The 23,231-nt window shown below is 32.8% G+C and overlaps 2 pseudogenes; both read right to left on the bottom strand.

Annotated features, from left to right (window-relative positions):
- Positions 1-3,270: 3,270 nt before the first annotated feature.
- On the bottom strand, positions 3,271-8,212 carry LOC110821124 (transcriptional adapter ADA2a-like; annotated as a pseudogene).
- Positions 8,213-15,449: 7,237 nt separating this feature from the next.
- Positions 15,450-16,117, bottom strand: LOC148253542 (secreted RxLR effector protein 161 pseudogene; annotated as a pseudogene).
- Between the last annotated feature and the right edge of the window lie 7,114 nt (positions 16,118-23,231).

Here is a 23,231-nt window from a genome sequence, read left to right as displayed (position 1 = left end):
ACTGTGGCTGAGGCACCGGATTATACTGCAGTGGTGGTGCCGAGTGGTATTGTGGAGGAGCAGGCTCTACCGGGGTGGCTCTAGATCCGCTCACTGCAACGGTGGCTCAAACTGTGGTAGTGGGGGAGGGTCGGGTAATTCCTTCTCTCCTCTCGACCTTGCTGATCAGCAATGATCCTTTCGAGTATCTCAAATATTCTGTCAACATCTTTCCGAAGCGAATCATCTCGGGCTGCTCGATTTAGTAGGGGTCTCCCTCTCCTCATCTCTCCGCACCTGTATTTCACAAGGAAGGGTTGACTAATAATTCTCAGTTTGGTATTCCTCTAAGTATTATTGTGTAAGGGACGGGTCCGAGGAACGCGGCTCTGATACCAACTATAACGGCCCCGAAAATTAAAAAGAAATGTATAAATTTATTCTAACTGCGGAAGCAAAATAAAATAGATTATGATTAACATTCTTTACACAATAACCAAAACAAATTAAACGTATGAAAGAATAAACTAACTAAAGGAAATACTATAAATGAATACTATAAGGAAAACTAATAAATTCTTAGGCTTCTACTCGCTGTCTTCCTGCAGAACGGGCTCGGAAACCAAGCCCTCCTGATTTGAAATGGTTAAGTAAGGAATGAGCTACACTAGCCTAGTAAAGACATCACACTATCTCACTGTCGCAGAAGTAAAGGTCGGTAGAAAACAAAAACGACCAATGGAGCATAATTTATAACAAACTTTTTTATCAATAATAAAAACTTTTACTGTCCACTTACCTCAGTGAGATTCATAAAAACAACTTATGAGAAACAATAACATCATAAACATCATAAAATCATGCACACTCTGTAACATAACACAAATCATGCTTTTGTATTTCAATCATCAGGCAACAAATTTCCTCTTTTATCGGCCTACTAGTATCCATGGGGATCCATAGGGGGTCCCCGCTACACGTGAACCATTCACATTAATAACTTAATTCCAGGGCCGTCCCCATACCCCGTCCGGTATGGGCGCCAAAACCATAAACCTCAATACCCCGTCCGGTATGAGGGTGAAACGGGCCGTCCCCATACCCCGTCCGGTATGGGTGCCAAAACACATAAAGTCTCCATACCCCATCCGATATGAGAGACCACGTTCCCGGTAGGGTTCCCTATGGACCCGGTCCGTCCACCATCTCCCATGATATCTAGTTAGGTTGTCAACATTATTCATTTATCAATTCACATATCTTTTTCTATTTTTCTTAATCTCAATTATCCAATCAAACATAAATACGTAAACCAGTAATGGACACTAAATAAGGCAACACAACATCGGGTTCACAATAATTCAAACCATAATAAATGAAACTGTGATTCATGCATAAGAAATCATAGAATAAACACATCAGGCACCATATTGCATTTAAAACTGTAAAATAAATCAAACAACAACTGACCAAAAAACACATCAGATTCGGGCTCCATTAGCAATCTCAATTAATTATACATATCTATTAATTCACAACATACCATTTTATCATTTATTAAGCTTTAATACCGTAATAGAAAATAAGGTGAGGGATCCTTACTTGTTTCGGAGTCTGAAATCGGGTTCTCACTACGCCTATGGGCAGTCCCTAGATTCCCTGAATTCTTTTCCGGAAACTGAAACATACTTCCGATACCTGCATATGTCCCCAAAAAATCCCAAAATCAGACCCAGGGCCTTTTCGGCCAATTTTGAAATTCTGGCACGGCGGCTCCGCCACGCTCCGGCGACGGCGCCGCCGCCCATGGCGGTGATCTGCCTCGGGTTGCCTGTTTTCGGCCAAATTCAACCAAACTTGCATTGATTCTTGTGATAAAACACCCCTAGGGCCCTCGGTGGGCCAAAAAATTCCAGAAAACCGAGACTTACCGGCGGCGAAGCTCTCGGGTACGGCGGCTCCACCGGTGCGAGTTGCGATTTGGTGTTTTGCTCCGGTCAACCTATAGAGAAAAGGACGTTGGTCACAGTGGTATAAAAATTACATCGAACGGGAACCGGGAAGGGCCTCATCGGAGGCAAAAATCGAGAAAACCTGCTGCGACGCTGCTAGACTTCGGCGGTGTTTTCTGGCCAATCGGCCAGTGGTTTGGCTCCGCTTTGGCCACAGGGAGGTTCAGCATCGAAAAACAAGCCAAGGAGAGAAATTTTACCTCGTTTGGCGGCCGAAAAATCCTCCGGTGCAACGGCGGGTGGCGGCGGCCGGTTCCTCCGGTGGCTGGGTCGTCTTCTCCGGCGAGGGTTCTGGCGGCTAGGGTTTGGGGTTGGGTGTGGATGCGATTATTTATAACCTTCGCCTTTTAATCTGAGCCGTCCATCATTATTTAATCTAGGTCGTCCGATCGCGATTAAATTAGAAATAAATATGGGTCATCCATCGCGATGCGATCTGGGCCGTCCATACGTGATCAAATCTAGGCCGTCTCCACGCGTGAGATCTGGGCCGTCCATGCACGCTTTTGATCTGGGCCGTCCGTGCGCGCGGGAACGGATCTGGGCCGTCCGATCGCACGCAAGCGGATCGCCCACATGTCTCCGTCCTGCTTGACTTCCCGCGTGAGCGTCCCTGCCACGCGGCGTGTCCTGGTTGGCTGGGGTTGCTGACCGATCTACTGACGTGGCACTATTTTTTTAAATTACGTTTTGACCCCTAATTTTCGATTTTCTTTTCAAAAACACCACCAGAATCTAAATTTTCACCCATTTTTCTCAAAATCACTTTTAATTAAATCTCAAAAATAATTTTACCCCATTTTATTATTATTTTTATTTTTATTTCTATTAAATTAAATTAAATTAAATTAAAACCTTATAAATTAATTTTTAAAATAAAACAAAATTAGATAAAATTCCAATAAAATTAAAATAAAATAAAAGAAGAATTTTGGGTGTTACAATAGTACAAAAATAAATTGTAACTTAATCATCCAAGACCAAAATCTATAGAAGTTAAATAATTATGGCTAACTAAATGCAATAGAAATAAACAAAATACAAAGTTCTTGTGCTACTAATCCTACAAAGTAAGTCTATATGTCCAAATGATTAAAAATTTAAAGAATAGTTTATTGAGGTGATTTATGATTTTCACTCTTGTTCAGAGAAGTTTCTGCAACTTTGTCATCCTGTTATCAGTTTTCGAAGGAAAAAATAAAAATACCATAAAGGGCATTTAGACAAGGAGAATATTTGCACAACTACTCTTTGTATCTTATTGTTCACTAATTACAAGATAATAACTACACTCATATTAATATAACTCTATTTGTTATTAGCATTGGGGCCCAAATAAAAATAGAAACTGTACAAGTTGACATACATATATGGTGTAGATATGTGGTTAATTAATTATGCCTGAGCAATCCCCTTTTTAACCAGCATGTCATAAATTCTATCCACTTTGCTTGGTTCTACCTTGAATAAGTTATAAGTGTCTGATTTCTTAGTGATATTTCCCTTCATAATCTCCATTGATATGGTCTGCAACATCTTTAGATAGTGTAAGGGAAGTACCCTGATTTCAAAGCAGATCCTCTTTTCCTGCATGATAATCCATTATAATATACTTAGAAAGTCCAGGTTGCAACATTAGTTGAAATTAGACTTTTCCCAGAAAATTTGTTAAACAAGTGAAGACAGGGAGAAATAGGAAACAACATTCTTACAGTACCAGACAGTAAATCAGCCCCTAGGAAGCCATTGATATCCCAATCATCCAAGGAGATTGAGATAGCTTGTCCTGCAATAGTGGAAGATGAGTCCTTCCCAAAAGGCTGTAAACCCTTTGCCGCTCCCCGAGGACTGCCATCAACTTCACCCTTGAGATTATTTGTCCTTTGTAAGACTTTACCACTTTGACTAGTCTGGATGCCATCTTTTAACCTATGGGCACTTTCTTCGTCATCCTTTTTCCTCTTTTCCTCAATAAATCTATTTGCCTCAGCAACTGTTCTACAACCAGCGGCTCAAGCTTCCTTCATAGTTATTGTTTGTAAGTGAAGAAAGAATATTAGCCAAAGAGATAGGTACCAACAAACTATCTCCACAAGAAATAGTATCAATTAATAAATACAAAATGATGAGTTGATTAAAAGGAGATGGGAATATCTAAGAGCCGCAGGTCTAAGTCCTGCCTAGCTATCTAGGAAAACCATATTCAACCTAAACATCTTGTAAACTTTTATTGATTCTAGCATTTCTCATTACTTGGAGCTGTGTCATATGTTAGTGATCAAACCATACACCAAATCATGGAGTTCAGGGGTAAGACGTGCATCAGTAACATGAAGAACCTGGAATTTTTTAACAATTCGATGTTCCTCAATAACACTCTTAAGTAGTTCCTCATGCTCTTCTTTCGAATGAAACCATATGAAAACCTTGTAGCGCTAATATATTTGTTTCTCTTTAGGTGAGAGATTCTTCTCAAAAGGTTCAGGATAAAGTAAATTCCTTTCCAATATGAAATCTTTCCTGTGTTTTCTCTCATCAAGCCTGTCAACGAATTCATATATAGAACAATGATCATGTACATGCAGAATGAATAAATTGAATGAGACAAAAATTTAAGAAAAAACTGATATAATGACAGTGAAACGTTAGATCCACATAGTTGTGATCAGTTTAGATGATTGGTAGTGATATAATTTAAACTAAGAACTCTTCTTAGAAAATCATTATACTTGACTAAAAACTGGGTAATGCCCTGGCTATTATTATTACATCTTACATAAAGTGTGGCAAATTTTGAAGTCATAACCAAACTGATATTTCTTGAGAATTTAGCAAGATAAAAAAGCAAATGAAACTGAAATCAACACTAAGCAACTCAATATCCTATAATGATTTAGAAATGAGAATTGAGCAATTGCAAAGGATAGTAGGACATATACGCCTACTTTTCTCTTGGAGTGTCCCATAATTTTTTACCTAAATTCTGAGCAATATTGACATAAACGAAAATGAAAATAGCTAAGACTGGATTACTTGAGAGAGAAAACTGGGCAATAAGAGAACATAGGATGAGGCTTCACTATGTGAAGCTTCACCAGAGAGTTTATGAGATAAAAATGCTGAAATTTGATTAGTTCCCAAAACTTGAATGACTCAATGTTACTTTTCTCCTAATATATAATGTAGAAATCCTAAATGAAGCAGTACTAATTCTTGAAAGAATTCTAAAAAGTATTTATTTTCAATCTTGTGCTTTGGGAGAATCATAAAACAATGTAAATATGGAATCTCTCAATGGGCTATTGGTAAGAGCTAAATGAATGATTGCTGTTGAGGGGTGTCTCTGTTGGCAGAGGAGAGTGTTGGGGATATAAGTATTATGCCTACGATCCAACTATTCGTATAATATATTAAATACATTATTATTTGATAATTTATTTTAATATTGACAATAGTATTTTATTATTATATTTATTATCTTATTGTTTAATTTATGTGATAAAGTCTTTAATTAAATTTGTAAGTTTTACATTAAGATGGAGATCTTGATAATAAGAGTAAAACTTTTATGATTTAATTTAAAATACTCTTAATCGTTGTTGGATCATCAAAATAGGACATTAATGACCCGATAAAACTAATATATATGTGATAGTCTCTATAAGATAAAAATTAAATTGTCTCATTAACTAAATCACATATATAGATGATGCATATAGAGATATGATCATTGAACCGATTCAATTGAGAATTTTTAATGATTAATATTACATTAAACTGTTAATAGAGTATTCTCTTATTTTGATGAGATGTAAGAATTTTCTTAGACCTGAGATCATCATAATAATTGACAAGTCATTTATTATACTTTAATTCTGAACACCTATAATCATATAACTGTGGTTGAAAGGATATTGGGTGTGATTAAATACTTATAGAATTAATAATTGATCAAGACGGAATTTTTCTACTTTAATAATAAGTTTAAACTCTATATTATGATTTATTATAACGACTAAATTAAAACATTGCTCAGGGTAATTAAATGAAAAAAGAAAAGAGTTTCTTATGTCATTCATTAGTCAGTTATAATTGACATGTAACATAATTTATCCTAGGATTAAACCAGAGCAATAATGACGGAAAAAATAATTACATATTTCTTTAGTAGGTTCTTGAGAGTATTGTACATTTCATTCTATCTGGTCATTGAGGAGTGTTGCTAGATATCAACTTTAATTAGTAAATTAATTTGACCAATTTGCTACCAGTTTAGTGTTGAAGTTATAGAGTCGCATACTGACAAGTGTTCTGACTTTTGCTAAATAGATTAATTATTTTAATTGTTTGAGAATTTAATTAGAGAATTTAATTTAATCAAATAAATAAAATTTTTAGTTTAAATGAAATATTATTATATTCTTTGCTAGCACCAAGAATAAAATTAATATTGCAAACAAATTAAATTTTTCTATTTTTGAAATAGAAAATTAATATTTATATTTTTGGGTTATTATATTATTAATGTAATAATATAATATGTATGGCTATTGTAAAGAATCATAACTTAAATAGAAATAAAATCATAAATTAAATGTGGAAGCAAAATAATAGAGTTAGGGTTTACATTTCTTATACAATACTTTAGAATGCCCAATAGAGTTACAAGAATATCCATTCTAAAAGAACAAATGAAAATTAAAGAAATAAACGAAATATAAATAACTAAGTAATCCTAAGACGACTGTCACTGGCTTTTGAAGAGAGTCTGGGTAGTGAACTATTCACAATTCCCTTATTGATCGGGATCTAGATCTTGGTCCTTTTGATTTAAAATAGTTAATGAATGGGTGAGCTACGTTAGTACAGTGAGAATATCACACTAATCACAGATACAAAAAACTGAATATTAGTAAAAATCATAAAAGCAACCAATGGGGCCCTTAATTTAATGTAAATTCATTTACTATAAAGAAAGCCATTTATTCCATATTTGTGTAACAAGTCTTTTCCAACAATAACTTATAAAAACTCACATTCATACACTATTATTTATCACATATAAGATACCAAGAAACGATAATTTTATATTTTTACCTACTTAGCGGTACCCCTAGGGGTCCATAGGGATGTCCTTCTACTCATGAACTCAATATCCAATTAAACAATTAACCGGCCGTCCCCATACCCCGTCCGATAATGGGCGTCAAACATTCCATCACTTCGATACTCCGTCCGATATGAAGGTGAACCATATCTCCGAAACCTTACTGGAAAAGGACTTCACAGCCCCGTCCAACTGAGGTAACGTTCGCAATAAAGTTCCCTATGTACCGATCCCGTCCGCCCTTTCCTAGGTACCTGGTAAGTCTTTTCCATAGAGATTTCCATCAACATAATAATCAACCACACAATAACCATATCTCATTTTATACTCACAGTTCACTTGGACAACAATATAGTTTAATACAGCCAAATAAACAATGACTGAAATACCTACACACAATGCAGAGGAAACAAATAACCAAATAACCAAAAAATCCTAAAAATCATCATTGAATTACACATAGTATAATACTAACCAAATATAGGCAATACAGGAAAATAAATAAAAAATTAAAACGACCATGAACTAACCGATTCTGATTCCATTAGTGACCTGTAATTATTTTTTTAAGGTTCTCTAATTTTTTATAAAAACACACAATTATTAATTATTAACCCTCAATTTACCGTAATAGAGAAAATGGTGAGGGATCTTTAAACGAATAAGTGTCCAAAATACCAGCTTGCATAGGAACTACATCACATATCACCTCATCACTATACTTTCCAATAGTAAAAGGCACCCTCACTTGCTTATTAACTCTCACCTCCCCATTATTGTTAAGCCATTGCAGCTTATAAGGTTTAGGATGTTTTGTAGTTTTCAAACCCAGTTTATCAACAAATAAGGTACTAGCCACATTTACACAACTACCCCCATCAATAATCATGCTACACAATTTTCCATTCACTATACATCTAAAATGAAAAATATTCTCTCTTTGCAACTTAATCCCCTCATCATCATTCCTTACTTGCATATTCAAAGCACGTCTAAAAACCAACAATCTACCTTCCATAGGCATTTCCCCATCACTACAATCCTCCAAAGGAGGCATTTCATCCTCCACATCATTCTCATCATCCGTTTCAACACTATCACCACTCATCACCATTACCTTTTTATTTGGGCATTGAGATGCAATATGACCAAAACCCAAGCATCTGAAACACTTGATATCTCTATTCCTAGGAGTTTGGGAGTTAGAAATACCTTTATTTTTATTATCATTAGCATCATTTGGCTTGGTTTTGTCATCTCTTTTAAATTAGACAGCCTTGTTATCTGCCCTCTAATTCGGTCTCCAATTGGAATTTTGGGCTGAGTAAGTGTTGGCTTACCTTGTGTTCCTCTTTCTCTTTAATTGTCTTTCAATCTTTATAGTCATGTGCACCATATCATCAATCTCCACATAATGTTGAAGCTCTACAATGTTGGCTATGTCTTTGTTAAGGCCATTTAAGAACCTTGCCATAGTAGCTTCCTTATCCTCTTCAATATTAGCCCTTATCATAGCTATCTCCATCTCTTTGTAGTAGTCTTCTACACTCTTATTCCCTTGTATAAGGCCTTGCAATTTTTTATGTAAGTCCCTATAGTAGTGAGTAGGAACAAAGCGCCTTCTCATGATAGCCTTCATTTCGGCCCAAGTGGAAATAGATTTCTCTCCATTTCTCCTTTTACTTGTGATGAGTTGATCCCACCACACAATGGCATACTCTTTAAACTCCACGGCCGCAAGCTTTATATTTTTCTCCTCCGAATAATTGTGGCACTCAAAAATAAGCTCCACCTTGCGCTCACATTCAAGATAAGCATTCGGATCATTCTTGCCTAGAAACGATGGGATTTTCATTTTGATGCTCCCAATGTTTTTATCAAGATCGTTTCGACCCCTACCATAATTTCGACCTTCATTGACCAAAGTAGTTTGGTCATCAAATTCTTCCTCTAGTTCCTCATCAAAAGGTGGTGTTGGAAGTCTTCTTGCCCCTCTCATGGAATTTAACTCACATTATTGTTTCTCTAGTTTCTCATTCATGTTGCCAATAGCTAGTTGAATCCTCTCAAATTGTTGTTCCATTACTTTGAGGATGAATTATTGATCTTTTGATGTTCTTTCACTCCCTTGTGGTTCCATCTTTAAATCTGAAATTTTAATAACAAACAAAATAGATTGCAACCTCACAAATCGCTCCCTCATGTGTTTACTCTCGTAGTATGGGCACTCGTGTTTCACTCAATTTTGGCTTTTACCCTCTTTTGAGCTCACACTCTCTTGTTTTTTAACACTCAAGCAATCTTTTATAACTTTATACAAAATGGTCAATTCAAACAACAGTTAATTATCACTATGTACTCAATTTTAATTAAAGATAACAAAGAATTCCTAAAGAAATAAGATACACGAATTCAACTCTAAAAGCAAACTAGAACAATCTAAATAATGAAGAGCACACACTTGATATAGACATAAGTGTATGATGATTTTTATGTTAATTAGGCAACAACGAATCAATATTATTATCTCAAGATATAATAAGAAGCAAATTGGCAGAAATATTAAATGAAAACTAAATATGCAAGAAAAAAATGGTGAATATAGAATTTAATGCACGAAACTTGTAATTCTCTAATAGAACCACAAATTATCACCCAAAATACTCAAATTAAGTGAAACAAACAGTTTTGGATGAAAACAAACTCAATTTAGGTGAGTTGTTTCCAAATAGCCCCAAAAATTACACAAACAATCTCAACCAAACAAACAGCCTTGAAACGAGTTTTCCTTTTAAACTTTAAATGTATTTGAATGTTATATGAGATAAATAAAAGGGAAATAACAACAATTGTGTCAATTACACAGGTAGAATATGTGGAAATGTATTTTGCACAACTAAGCAAATTAGGCTAATTTGATTTTTTTTTTTTTGCTGAATACAAATTTGTCTCTTTTTTTTGTAAGAAATAATGAAAATAAAGACAACAAAATAAGAATAGACTAATTTACTTTATGAACCAATGCTCTGATACTAAATGATGCGAAACCCCAAGACCCTTGCTTGAACCTTAGAACTCTTCAATCGGTTTAGAATGAAATTTAGATCACAAGTAAAAAAAGAATCAAATTTGTTCAATCACCCAAATGGTAGAAGTTAAAGAGAATCCAAGAAAGATAAATGATATCCCTTGAACCCAATCCAAACAAGCACTAAGAACAATTGAAATAAGAAATCAAAATTGAAATACAAGTGATAACAATTGTATTCCAAATCAACACCTTGTGCATAAAGTGAAAAGAAAGCCAAAACGCTCTCAACTCAATTCTGAAATGTTGATTACAACTCTTGATGTCCACAAAGAAGAGTTCATTTGCTATTTATAACCAAAGAAATCAATGATAAATTACAATACAATAACTACAATTGTAACTCCCACAATAACTATGTTAATTATAGGCATGTAATTGTTATGTAACTCCAATCTTCTTAACCAACACCACTAATTGTTTGTGGAACCATATAGTTATGGGCTTAATTAACTCAAACTAAAATAAAACAATACAAAATACTTAAAACAACTCAAGTAATCCAGCCCATACACAAGGCTTATTCATCCATTATCAATAAGACTCAAACAAGCCCAAATTATCCGAAATCACTTAAATCCAATTAAAGTTACGAATTTGGGCTGTTCAAAAAGCTCATATTTGAACTTTTCACAATTGGCCAGCCCATCATCCACATGTTTTTGAGTAAAAACTTGGAGCAACTCTTTAAGCTTCTTTGCCTTTGATCTTGTTACTAGTCTGCTGAAACTTTCCAAGTTTGGAACTGTATTTGTGTTTACATTATTTGAAATTTGCTCTAAGTCACCTTCTGATGCTCTTTGAGTATCTTGAGTGTTTTTAGCCTTATTTGCATCAATACATACCCCTGCGAAAAAACACATTAGAGGGTCTTGGTTGGCCAAAAAAATCAGAAAACGAAAATCTACGGGTGGTGGAATTTTTTGAATGCAGCGGCTCCACAGGCTCACCTTCGCGGTTGGGATTTTTTCTTTGGTTAACCTGTAGAAAACAGAACAATAAACATAATGGTGGAAAAATCGCACGAAATGGGAAACAGGAAGGGGCTCATCGGAGAATCAAATTCCAGTTTGTCTGCAGTTTTCGGCTCATCCTTTGTTGGTTTTGCTCTTATATGACCATAGGAGTGCTCGGAATCAAATTCCAAGCGGGTAGGAGAATTTTTACCATTTTTTACGGTCAGAGGTAGTTTTGGTGCGGCAGCGGTCGCCTCCCTTATCCAACGACTAGTTCTTTTTCTTCGGCGGGAGGCTGACAGCTAGAGTTCATGTTCAGTGTAATGTGAAATATTTATACTTGCCTCGCGTTAATTTGGGTCGTTCATCGCATTTGATCTCGACCGTCCGATCGCATCTAAGGAAAAAATATATTCGAACCGTTCACGAGTGCGGGATCTTTTCTGGGTCGTCCGATCATGGGGTACACAGATCGCCAGCGTGGCCTCCCATGTAGTACCGAGTCAGCGTGTCTTGCTACGTGGCGCACTCTGATTCATCGAGACTGCTGACTATGCAGTCCTACGTGACCAAATTTTTCTTATTTGCATTCTGATTTTCGATTTCTGATTTTTCTTTTATAAACACACTCTAAACCCAAATATTCATTTTTTTTAAAAAAAATTATTTTCAATTTCATCCCTAATCTATTTTTTCTTAATTTCACATTATATTAAAATTTATTAATTTTAAAAATAAATTTTTTATACATTTTAGAATATTAAAATTAATTTTAAACCAAATTTCAGACTATTATAATAATTGAGATTATTGTAAAATTTAATTTGAAATTAAATTAATTTATAAAATTGTTTTATTAAATAATAATAATTAAAAAATAGAAACATATATATGAGATATATATGTAAGAATTTGGGTGTTAAAAAGGAAAAAAAAAAGGTGGATGAGTACAAATAAATATATATCATATATATATATATATGATATATATATATATATGATATATATATGTGTTGGGTTTTTGCAAAAATTGGTGAATTTTTCTAAGATTTTGTAAGAAAATTTTAATACATATATTATTCAGTATGTTATATTAATTAAAGAGTTGTTCTATTAATTAAAGAGTGAATAGTAAATATTAGTTTTAGTGTAGATACGGATAAAGTGTTCGTATTATCGAATAATTTTAATTTAAAAATCTATTGTTTTAGATTTGATATTTAATGTATAATATAATTTTTAAATATAAATAAATTATATTAGATTATTTTTTATTTTTTGCTGCGTATTCATATATTATAATACTTCAGTAGTATCAGAACTATAAATTTTTATGTTTAAATTATATTATTAAATTTTAATTTTTGATATTAGATCTTAAATATTTGAATAGTTGAAAATGTAAATTATTATTTAGTTATTTTATTTTATGTTTGTTTTTTTTATTCATATGAAGAATTAATGTAACTGATGAAAAATTAAGGTAGCTGCAATACATATATATATATATTAGATATATAAATACATTATTTTTTTGCAGTTGCTGGAAAAATTAAGATAGTTACAATATATATATGATATATATATACATATTTTTTTTTGGGCTGCTGCAAAGATTAGGGCTGCTGAAAATTAGGCCCAGGAAATATATGTATATTTATATAATCTGAGTTAAAAAAAAAAATAAAAAGAAAATTTGGGTTGTATCCCTGCCGCCGTCGAAATATATATGTATATGAGAGATGGATATATATAATATGGATGGTAAAAAATAAAAAATAAAAAGAAAAAAGAAATTAGGCGGCTGAACTCCTACACCAAATGTATATATATGTATATGATATGTATATATATATATATAATAGAAAAAAGGAAAAGGGAAAGGAAAAATTAGGCAGGTGCTCTGCCCACTGCATCAACACATATATATATATATATGTAATGTGTTCAAAAAACAATTAATAATAATAGTAATAATATATATTTACAATAATTTTTGAAATTTTTTTAATCGTAAAGATGTATCATATTTAATTTTTTAATTAATACATTTATGTTTGTCTTTTATGTAATTTTGAATTAAATGTTACGGATGATGTAAATTTATTAGCACTAACTGCATTTAGATAATTTAAACAAAATTAATTTTGTGAGTTCCGAACTCATAATTTTATTCTTGTATCTATGAGTTATGAACTTCAGAGAAAACATAAGGATATGGATCCTCGTGCAATCATCGATTATGTTGAGAAGATGTATGGTGAATAAAACAGGACAGTTAGATACCAGTTATCTAAGTCTTGTTTGGATCTAAGTTGACTGTTAAATCTTCAGTTAGGTAAATGATTGGTCTCATTTAAGAACTTCAAAAATTATAGTGCACACTGGGTAAAGAAATCGAACCTTATTAGATATGTTGTGATCAATGATGGGGTTTATAAATCTTCCAATTTATTTATAGGGATAAGTTTTAGAAACTGCAGCATATTTGTTAAATGAAGTATCCACTAAATCAGTCTCTACAACACCATATGAGATATGAAAATGACGTAAACCGAGCCTTAAGCACGTTAAAGTTTGGGGTTGTCCAACTTATGTTAAGATATTACAAACTAATAAGCTTGACTCAAGATCTGATAAGTGCATATTCATTGGGTATCCTAAAGAAACAATGAGATATTAATTTTATCATCCATTTGACCATAAAGTTTTGGTGGTCAGGGGAGTAACATTTTTTAAAAGGAAATTTCTTTTTGAAGGAAATTATGGTAAAAGAATTGAACTTGATGAAGTTCAAGAAACTAATAAATCAATACAAGAAGAGGATCATGAGAAGTAGGTTGAGCAACCTTTACTAGATATTTTGAAGATGACAAAGGAGTTGTCATCTTCAATAGTTGAGGTTCAAGAAACAAGTGTTGTTTAAGGACTAGTTAATGAACCTATTCAAAATCAGATTGAACAGCAATCTAATCTAATACAAAGTGAGCAAGTTGTACACGAACCACTTAGAAGGCCTGGTAGACAATGTCATGCACCAGACATGTTAAATATTTTAGTGCAAGTTAATGTAACAAATGAGGTTAATCATGATGATGATGACCCCAAGACTTATAAAGAGGCTGTGGAAGGTTTTGATTATGAGAAATGGTTAAAAGTCATAGAATCTAAAATGGAATCCATAAAGGTCAAAAAACTTTAGACTTTGACTGAAACTTGAAAGGATATAAAGACTATTGGTTGTAAATGGGTTTTTAAGAAAAAGATTGGTGCAAACGGAAAAGTGGAGACATATAAAGCCCGTCTTGTTGCTAAGGGGTATAATCAAAAGGAGGGAATCGATTGTGACGAAACATTTTTCCCTATAGTAATGCTCAAATTAATTCAGATTCTACTTGCTATAGCTGTATACTATGATTATGAGATATGACAAATAGATGTGAAAATAACTTTTCTAAATGGTGATTTAGAAGAGAATGTGTATATGACATAACTTAAAGGTTTCATGTCCCCATTTGATCATGATAAAGTCTGCAAGCTACAAAGATCCATTTATGGATTAAAGCAAACATCTCCGAGTTTGAATATTCGTTTTAACAAAATAATTGAAAAGTTCAATTTTGTTAGATGCGAAGAGGGACCTTGTGTGTATAAAAAGGTTAGTGGGAGTACGATTATTTTCTTAGTGTTGTATGTAGATGATATATTACTCAGTGGGAATGACATACCAACATTACAAAATACTAAAATTTGGCTATCTGAATAATTCTCTATAAAAGACTTGGGAGAAGCATCTTATATATTGAGAATAAAGATCTATAGAGATAGATCTAAGAAGTTACTTAGACTTTTCAAGTCTATATACATTGACACCATTCTGAAGAGGTTTAATACGGAAAATTCTAAAAAAGGCTATCTACTGATAGGCACTGAAATTGCTCTAAATAGAGAGAATTATCCTAAGACTTCTGAAGAGAGAAAGAAAATGGGTAGAGTCCCATATGCTAACATAATGGGAGCCATCATGTATACGATGACATGTACACGTCCTGATGTGGCTTATGCACTAGAAGTGACTGGCCGATGTCGGGCAAATCCTAATAAGGAACATTAAAAAGTGATAAAGACCATTCTTAAGTACTTGAGAATAACTAAAGACCAACTCCTCATCTATGGAGAATCTGAGTTAAAACTGGAAGGTTATACCGATGCAAGTTTTGCTTCATATAAATATGATAGTAAATCTATATCTGGTTATGTGTTCACCTTAAATGGTGATGCCGTGAGTTAAAAAAGTTCCAAACAAACTATGGTAGCTTCCATTTATGCTTGTCAAACTCCTTTGCACCAAGAGCCTTAGTGAACGGGTCAGCTGCATTATCTTTTCCATCAATCTTTCGAATTTTAATGTCGCCACGTTCAATGATCTCTCTAATCAAGTGGTACCTCCACATAATGTGTTTGGACTTTTGATGCGATTTTGGCTCCTTTGCTTGAGCGATTGCTCTAGTTTTGTCACATAATAATGGAACTAAACCTTCTATTGAAGGAACCAGACCAAGTTCAGTTAAGAACTTCTTCATCCAAATAGCTTCCTTAGCAGCTTCACTTGCAGTTATATATTCTGCTTCGATCACTGAATCAACTACCATAGCTTATTTGAAACTTTTCTAACTCATTGCATCACTATTTAAGGTGAACACATAACCAGATATAGATTTGCTATCATATTTATATGAAGCAAAACTTGCATCGTTATAACCTTCCAGTTTTAACTCAGATTCTCCATATATGAGGAGTTGGTCTTTAGTTCTTTTCAAGTACTTAAGAATGGTCTTTACCACTTTCCAATGTTCCTTATTAGGATTTGCTTGATATCGGCTAATCACTTCAATGCATAAGCCATATCAGGACATGTACATGTCATGGTATACATGATGGCTCCCACTGTGTTAGCATACGGGACTCTACCCATTCTTTCTCTCTCTTCAGAAGTCTTAGGACAACTCTCTTTACTTAGAGTAATTCCAGTGCCTATTGGTATATGGCTCCTTTTAGAATTTTCTATATTAAACCTCTTCAGAATAAAATCAATGTATATAGACTGGGAAAGTCCAAGTAACTTTTTAGATCTATCTCTATAGATCTTTATTCTCAATATATAAGTTGTTTCTCCTAAGTCTTTCATGGAGAACTGTTCAAATAACCAATCGTAGTATTTTGTAATGCTGGTATGTCATTCCCAGTGAGTAATATATCATTTATATACAATACTAAAAAAATAATCGTACTCCCACTAACTTTTTTGTACACACAAGGTCCCTCTTCGCATCTAACAAAATTGAACTTTTCAATTGTTTTGTTAAAACGTATATTCCAACTCTGAGATATTTGCTTTAATCCATAAATGGATCTTTCTAGCTTGCAGACTTTATCATAATCAAATGGGGATATGAAACCTTTAAGTTGTGACATATACACATCCTCTTCTAAGTCACCATTTAAAAAAGTTATTCACATCCATTTGCCACATCTCATAATCATAGTATGCAGTTATACCAAGTAGAATCTGAATTGATTTGAGCATTACTACAGGAAAAAATGTTTTGTCACAATCGATTCCCTCCTTTTGATTATACCCCTTAGCAACAAGACGGGCTTTATATGTCTCCACCTTTCCGTATGCACCAATCTTTTTCTTAAAAACCCATTTACAACCAATAGTCTTTATATCCTTTGACGTTTCAATCAAAGTCCAAAGTTTGTTGACCTTTATGGATTTCGTTTTAGATGATATGACTTTTAACCATTTCTCATAATCAAAACCTTGGACAGTCTCTTTATAGGTCTTGGGGTCATCATCATCATGATTAACCTCATTAGTTATATTATCTTGCACTAAAAGATTTAACATGTATGGTGCACGACGTTATCTAGCAGACATTCTAAGAGGTTCGTGTACAACTGGCTCACTTTGTACTAGATTATGTTGCTGTTTAATCTGATTTTGAACAAGTTCATTAACTAGTCCTTGAACAACACTTGTTTCTTGAACCTCAACCAATAGAGACCACAACTTCCTTGTCATCTTCAAAATATCTAGTAAATGTTGCTCAACCTACTTCTCATGATCCTCTTCTTGTATTGATTTATTAGTTTCTTAAACTTCATCAAGTTCAATTCTTTTACCATAATTTCCTTCAAAAAGAAATTTCCTTTTCAAAAATGTTGTTCCCCTGGCCACAAAAACTTTATGGTCAGATGGGTGATAAAAATAATATCTCATTGTTTCTTTAGTATACCCAATGAATATACACTTATCAGATCTTCAGTCAATCTTATCAATTTGTAATCTCTTAACATAAGTTGGAAAATCCCAAACTTTAACGTGCTTAAGGCTCGGTTTACGTCCTTTCCACATCTCATATGGTGTTGTAGAGACTGAATAAGTAAGTACTTTATTTAACAAATATGCTGCAGTTTCTAAAGCATATCTCTATAAATAAATTGGAAGATATGTAAACTCATCATTGCTCTCACCATATCTAATAAGGTTCGATTTCTTTACCCAGTGTGCACCTTAATTTTTGAAGTTCTTAAATGAGACCAATCATTTTTAAAATATGGGGACAAATTGGATATTTAACAGTCAACTTAGATCCAAACAAGACTTAGATAATTAGTATGTAGCTGTCCTATTTTATGCACCATACATCTTCTTAACATGATCGATTATTGCACGAGGATCCATATCCTCATGTTTCTTCTGTAGTTCAGAACTCATAGAAGCAAGAATAAAATTATGAGTTTAGAACTCATAAAATTAATTTTGTTTAAATTATCTACATGTAGTTAGTCCTAGTAAATTTACATCATATATAATATTTAATTTAAAATTACACAAAGGACAAACATACATTAATTAAAAATTTAAATATGATATATCTTTACGATTAAAAAAATTTCAAAAATTATTTTAAATATATATTATTACTATTATTATTAATTTTTTTTTTAACACATTACATATATTTATCATATATATATATGTGTGTGTGTGTTGGTGCAGTGGGTACAGCCCCTTCCTAATTTTTCTTTTCCCTTTTCCTTTTTTTTTATTATATATATATATACATATCGTATACATATATATATTTGGTGTAGGAGTACAGCCGCCTAATTTCTTTTTTCTTTTTTTTTTTGTTTTTCACCATCCATATTATATATATACATCTCTCATATACATATATTTCCTGGGCCTAATTTTCAGCAGCCCAAAAAAAAAATTATGTACTTACATATATATATATATATATATCTCATATATATTGTAACTATCTTAGTTTTTCCAGCAACTGCAAAAAATTATGTATTTATGTATCTCATATATATATATATATATATATATTGCAGCTACCTTAATTTTCCAGCAGCTACCTTAATTTTTTAGTAGCTTAAATTTAAACATTTTTTTTAATTCATCATATGAATAAAAAGAACAAATATAAAATAAAAATAACTAAATAATAATTCAAATATTTGAACTCTTCAAATGTTTAAGATCTAATATTAAAAATTAAAATTTAACAATATAATTTAAACATAAAAATCTATCGATGTGATATTACTAAAGGATTGTAATATATACATAACACACAGCAAAAATTAAAAAATAATTTAATCTGATCTATTTGTGCTTAAAAATTATATTATAGATTAAAAATTAAATATAAAATATACCTAACAGCGGTTTCTCAAATTAAAATTGTTCAAAATCACAAATATTCTATATGTATTGACACCAAAACTAATATTTACTGTTAAATTCTTTAATTAGTAAAATGTAGGGACAAAATAAATAATATATGTGTTAAAATTTTTTCACAAAATCTTAATAGAAAAATTCACCAATTTTTCTTTTTGGTGTGGGGCTTATTTTTTTCAACTTACCTCTACATCTTTTCAAAAAACCCCATACATTTATATCATATATATATATATATATAGGTGGCATGTGTGGAGGAGTTCCTTTTGGACTCTCCCTTAGATGTCCAAATTTATTTTGGAACTCATCCATCCACCCTTTTTTTTTTCTTTTTAACCCCCAAATACTTACATATATATCTCATATATATATGTTTCTATTTTTTAATTACTATTATTTAATAAAACAATTTTATAAATTAATTTAATTTCAAATTAAATTTTACAATAATTTTATTTATTATAATAGCTGTAATACTTGAACCTGAAATTTAGTCCTAATTAATTTTAACATTATAAAATATATAAAAAATTTATTTTAAAAATTAATAAATTTTAATTCAATGTAAAATTATAAAAAAATTAGTTAGGGATGAAATTAAAAATAATTTTGAAAAAAATGGGTGAAAATTTAGATTCGGATAGCATTTTTAAAGGAAAAATAAAAAATTGAGGATCAGAATGCAAATAAAAAAAATTTGGCTACGTAAGACCGCCTAGTTAGCAGCCTTGATGAATCAGAGCATGCCACATGACAAGACATATTGACTCGGTGCTACGCGGGAGGCCACAGTGATGATCTGCGTGCCCCGCGATCGGACGACCCAAAAGCGATCCTGCACCTGTGGACGGTCCGGATATGTTTTTTCCTTAGACACAATCGGACAATTGAGATCAAATGCGATGAATGGTCCAAATTAACGCGAGGTGAGTATAAATATTTATCACACTGAACCCGAACTCTAGCTACCAGCTTTCCGCGGAAGAAGAAGGACCAGTCGTCGAAGAAGGGAGTCAACCACCAACTGCCAAAAATGATAAAAATTCTCCTAACCACTCGGAATTCGATTTCGAGCACTCTTGTGGCCATATCAGAGCGAAATGAATAGTAGGTGAGCCGAAAACCGTAGACAAAGCCCGGCGGAGCTGCCGCGAGGAAAACTTACAACCTCCTCCGATGAGCCCCTTCCTGTTTCCCATTTCGTGCAATTTTTTCACCATTGTGTTCACCGTTCTGTTTTCTACAGGTTAACCAAAGAAAAAATCCAAGCCGCGAAAGTGAGCTGGCAGAGCCGCCGCACCCGAAAAATTCACCATTGATAGATTTTTATTTTCTGATTTTTTGGGCCAACCAAGACCTCTCTAACGTATTTTTTCGCAGGGATATATATAAAGACAGCCAAAATCGGCCAAAAATGGCAAAACCGAGGCAAACCGCTACTGTAGGCGGTGTTGTCGCCAGAGCACGTCAGTGCTGCCGTGCTGAAACCCCAAAATTGACTAAAAAAGAAATTTTTAACATCGATTTTGGATTTTTGGGGGTATTTTTAGGTATGTAAAGCGTGTTTTAATCTCCGTAAGAAAATTTAGGAAACCTGGGAACCGCTAGTAGGCGCAGTAGAAAGTTTAGTATATCGGATACCAATTCGGGTAAAGATCCCTCACCCTTTTCTCCATTACGGCAAGTTGAGACTTAATAATTAATAATTGTGTATTTTTATTAAAAATTAGAAAATCTTAAAAATAATTACAGGTCACTAGAGGAGCCGAACCACTAAGTTTATGATCATTTCGATTTCCTATTTATTTTCCTGTATTGACTATATTTGGTTACTATTATACTATATATAACTCAATGATGATTTTTAGCGTCTTTTTGGTTATTTGGTTATTTGTTTCTCCTGCATTATGTGCCGGTATTTCGGTCATTGGTTATTTGATTGTGTTAAACTATATTTTTGTCTAAGTAAACTGTGAGTATAAAATGAGATATAGTTATTGCGTGGTTGATTATTATATTGATAGAAATCTGTATGGGACAGACTTACTGAGTACCCGAAAAAAGGCGGATGGGCACGGTACATAGGCAGCCGTACCGTGAACATTAACTCAATCGAACGGGGCTAGAAAGTCCCTTACTAGTAAGGTTTGGGAGATATGGTTCACCTTCATATCGGATGGGGTATCGAGGTAGTGGAATATTTGGCGCCCATTATCAGACAGGGTATGAGAATGGTCGGTTAATTGTTTAATTGGATATTAAGTTCGCGAGTAGGAGGACATCCCTATGGACCCCTAGGAATACCAGTAAATAGGTAAAAATATAAAATTATCATTTCTTGTTATCTTATATGTGATAAATAATAATGCATGAATATGAGTTTTCATAAGTTATTGTTAGGAAAGACTTGTTACACAAATATGGACTAAATGATTTTCTTTATAGTAAATGAATTTACATTAAATTAAGGGCTCCATTGATTGTTTTTCTGATTTTTACCAATATTCTGTTTTCCATATTTATGATTAGTGTAATATTCTTACTAGGTTAGTGTAGCTCACCCATTCATTAACTATTTCAGACCAAGAGTACCAAGATCCAGATCCCGATCAACAAGGAGATTGTGAATAGTTCACCACTCGGACTCCATTCAAAAACTAGTGAAGGTTGCCCTATGATTGTTTAGTTATTTATCTTTCGTTTGTTTCTTTAATTTCTATTTGTTCTTTTAGAAGGGACATTCTTGTAACCCTATTGGGTATTTTAAAGTATTGTGTAAGAAAGATAAACCCTAACTCTATTATTTCTCTTCCGTATTTAATTTATGACTTTATTTTTATTTAAATTATGGGTCTTTATAATAGCCGCATATAAAGACCCATAATTTAAATGGGTTTTTAAGAAAAAGATTGGAGCAGACGGAAAGGTGGAGACCTATAAAGCCTATCTTGTTGCTAAGGGATATCATCAAAAGGAGGGAATTGATTGTGGCGAAATATTTTTCCCTGTAGCAATGCTCAAATCAATTCAGATTCTACTTGCTATAACTGCATACTATGATTATGAGATATGACAAATGGATGTGAACATAACTTTTCTAAACTGTGACTTAGAAGAAGATGTATATATGACACAACTTGAAGGTTTCATATCCCCATCTGATCATGATAAAGTCTGCAAGCTACAAAGATCTATTTATGGATTAAAGCAAACATCTCGTAGTTAGAATATTCGTTTTAACAAAACAATTGAAAAGTTCAATTTTGTTATATATGAAGAGAGACCTTGTGTGTACAAAAAGTTTAGTAAGAGTATGATTATTTTTATAATATTGTATATAGATGATATATTATTCATTGGGAATGACATATCAGCATTACAAAATACTCATATTTGGCTATCTGAACAGTTCTCCATGAAAGACTTGGGAGAAACAACTTATATATTGGGAATAAAGATCTATAGAGATAGATATAAGAAGTTGCTTGGACTTTTCCAGTCTATATACATTGACACCATTCTGAAGAGGTTTAATATAGAAAATTATAAAAGAGACTATCTACAGATAGGCACTAGAATTACTTTAAGTATAGAGAATTGTTTTAAGACTTTTGAAGAGTCTCGTATGTTAACACAGTGGGAGCTATTATGTATACTATGACATATACACGTCCTTATGTGGCTTATGCACTAGAAGTGACTAGCCGATATCAGGAAAATCCTAGTAAGAAATATTAGAAAGTGTTAAAGACCAACTCCTCATCTATGGAGAATCTGAGTTAAAATTGGAAGGTTATACCGATGCAAGTTTTGCTTCATATAAAGATGATAGCAAATCTATATCTGATTATGTGTTCACCTTAAATGGTGATGCAGTGAGTTATAAAAGTTTCAAATAAGCTATGGTAGCTGATTTAGTGACCGAAGTAGAATATATAGCAGCAGGTGAAGCTGCTAAGAAAGCTATTTAGATGAAGAAGTTCTAACTGAACTTGGTGTAGTTCCTTCAATAGAAGGTCTAGTTCCATTATTGTGTGACAATGCTAGAGTGATCGCTCAAGTAAAGGAGCTGAAATCGCATTAAAAGTCCAAACACATTCTGTAGAGATACCACTTGATTAGAGAATTTATTGAACGTAGGGATGTTAAATTATCTACATGCAGTTAGTCCTAATAAATTTACATTATATATAATATTTAATTCAAATTTACAAAAAGGACAAACATATATGTATTAATTAAAAAATTAAATATGATATATCTTTACTATTAAAAAAATTTCAAAAATTATTATAAATATATATTATTACTATTATTATTAATT

Source organism: Carica papaya, chromosome 6 (assembly GCF_054855325.1).
Source record: "Carica papaya isolate Zhongbai chromosome 6, ASM5485532v1, whole genome shotgun sequence".
In the NCBI taxonomy this organism is placed as follows: domain Eukaryota; kingdom Viridiplantae; phylum Streptophyta; class Magnoliopsida; order Brassicales; family Caricaceae; genus Carica; species Carica papaya.
The sequence above is the reverse complement of the archived record's forward strand: the minus strand, read 5'-3'. Positions and strand labels throughout refer to the sequence as shown.